This window comes from Triticum dicoccoides, chromosome 6A (assembly GCF_002162155.2).
Source record: "Triticum dicoccoides isolate Atlit2015 ecotype Zavitan chromosome 6A, WEW_v2.0, whole genome shotgun sequence".
Lineage (NCBI taxonomy): Eukaryota > Viridiplantae > Streptophyta > Magnoliopsida > Poales > Poaceae > Triticum > Triticum dicoccoides.
This window is the reverse complement of record NC_041390.1, coordinates 621577307-621579972: the sequence shown is the minus strand read 5'-3', so window position 1 is coordinate 621579972 and position 2666 is coordinate 621577307. Positions and strand designations below refer to the sequence as shown.

Sequence of the window (2666 nt, the reverse complement as noted above, 5' to 3'; positions counted from 1 at the left end):
TTTAAAGCATGTATTTTTCATATGTTCCATCCGTGTTTGCGACTGTATACTGATTGTACTGTAGTGTTGTGAGAGAATTAATTTGGAAATCCATGTATACAGCAAAGGGTTTTTGTACCAGCTATAGGTATTTTGGATGTGTGATAGTGATACCAGAAGCTAAGTTCTGTGATCAGACTTGGCATCACACACAGCATGAATTTGTGGCCCTGGGTGCAGTTAACAACCGTATTCAGTAAACAACCTGAATTTTTCGATTCAGAATCCCCTTTTCTAGATGACGAGTGAAAGCAGAGCATCTCTCTGCCGAGCTGATTCGGGACTAATGCCTGAGGAGTGGAATCGAGGCGTTGGTGTTCGTTCGATCTATACACTTTTGGAGCACCTGGTGGTTCTTGATTTCTGTCCGTGTGCCATGTCAACGTCACCAGACTGGCCGAACCTCGCGCACTCTGCTGGTCCTCGGGGGTGCTTTGCTGAAACAGAGACCCTTATATTAGATATCTGATGCAGTCATCCGATCTTCCCCGGCAAAATGCTAGTTTTGATGGTAATTATATGAATATTTCTCCTGGAAACAAGTTTAAATGTTTTTTTATATTACAGAAGTTAGTGTTGACTCTGGGATGGGACAAAGTAAATCTGCCACCATATGACCCAGTAATCAACGCAGTTTCTCACTGCTCAAAAAATTTCTCCCTTGTTCTACATGTCCATCGTGAGCACCAGCAAATTTTTATTACTCGTACTTATCATCCTGTACCGGTTTCAGTTCCTGGGTACTAAAATCTCCATTTCTTCTGACAGTAGACATAAAAAAATTATTTTGTAAATTTCACTTTTGCTTTTGTGGCACTCTGTAACGACCAATGATGCAGGGGTGGTCACAAAAGGCTGCTGATTCACCTGCTCCAGGGGCTTTATCTGCTCCTTGAACTTCTCCACTTAGCTTGCAAACACGGACTTGGTGGGCATGGTGATTGGCCGAGTCATACTACAGTTTGCTGGGCGCTGACCAACCTAAATAAATGTCAGCTCAAATGACACTTCAGATTAACATGAATAAGTCTACAAGCATTGATGGTGAACAAAGCTTCCTACCTCTTCCCTCCTGACAAATCTTACAAAGAAGTATGTTCACATTTTAACCAACAGTTGCCTTTTTTTTCTTTCTTTTTGCTATGCAAATGAGATCATCACTCTCTGGGAATAGATGATACAAAGCAAACCGGACAACATGAAAAAGGCACAGTGCAGTTATAAGGCTGTATATTTTTTCTTCAGCTTAAACAATGCAGCAAAACATATACATACTCTTCATTTGTTAAAGTATAGACATACAAATACCAATACAATACAGTACAATCGTCCAGCCAAGGCTCATTTAGAGCTACAAATAGAGATATGGTTCAAACATACAAATAACAATACAGTACAGTAGAGACATCCAGCCAAGGCTCATTTAGAGCTACAAATAGAGATATGGTGCAAACATACAAATACTATTTAGATACACGCAATTCGCTTGCTGCGGAGTTTGGCACTTCATGGTGCACTGTCTTGAGTTTTCTCCATCATGTGAGCCCACCTTACAGCCACTTGCACATAAACCATGTCGTACATCATATCAACAAACTGGAAGAAGGAAGCCCTCCACGTTCTCTTCATCAACATGGTGCAGAAAACTGTCCACAGACCCACCACAAATCCAATGATCATGGCAAGATAAACAGATGGCATGTGATCTATATCTTCGAGACCACTTTGCTCTTCATAATGTGTTGAGCAGTTCCTGCTGACAGGATCTCCACAAAGACCAGGGTTACCGATGTAGATATACATCTGGTTATCAAGAGCTTGTAGCTGTTATCCGGATGGTATTGCACCGGACAGATTGTTGTATGACAAGTTCAAGTGGCTCAAATAAGTTAAAGCTGACAAACTTGATGGTATTGCACCAGAAAACTCATTGAAGGATAGGTCGAGTGAGTCCAACTGCCTTAAATCACCAATTTGGTTTGCGATTGCTTCGGTAAGTTCATTATTTGACAAGTTCAGATTGGTAAGCCCAATGAGTAAAGTTATCTCCTCCGGAACATGTTCTGCCAAACTATTACTTGACAAATCAAGAACTACCAATAGCTGGTAGATATGCAAAGGTGTAGTCACGCTTTTGGTCCTTTGTGATTACTGGGATGCTCTCTTCATAAATGTAATCCCCCATGTCCTGCGTCACCACTGTCATCATTGCCTTCAGGTTTGACAAAGACCATTGTATGCTTCCTGTTATGTTGTTGTGTGCTATATCCAAATAATGAAGACCATGAAGGGAAGTGAGCCTCTTAGGAATATGACCACTGAACATATTTAATCTCACTCTTAATATTTTAAAATGTGGCATTTTTGGGGGTAACCATTCTGGCAATCCTCCAAATAACCTGTTGTAAGAAAGATCAAGGAACTTTAATCTTTTTTTTTTGATAAAGGGCGCTCTTATTATTTCGAAATGTAGCATCAAGCGGATACAAAACATTATGAGTAACACTCAGCCTCTGCATAACTAGGATGCACACAGCCAAACACGTAAAGTCTGACAAAATGAAAGAAAAAAATGACAAATCGGCGACAGTAGAGTCCTATAGACCGACACTATGCCTATGTCGCAA

General features: G+C 40.6%; 1 pseudogene; it reads right to left on the bottom strand.

Moving 5' to 3' along the window:
- Positions 1-1377: 1377 nt before the first annotated feature.
- LOC119316153 lies at positions 1378-2184 on the bottom strand (annotated as a pseudogene).
- Positions 2185-2666: the final 482 nt, after the last annotated feature.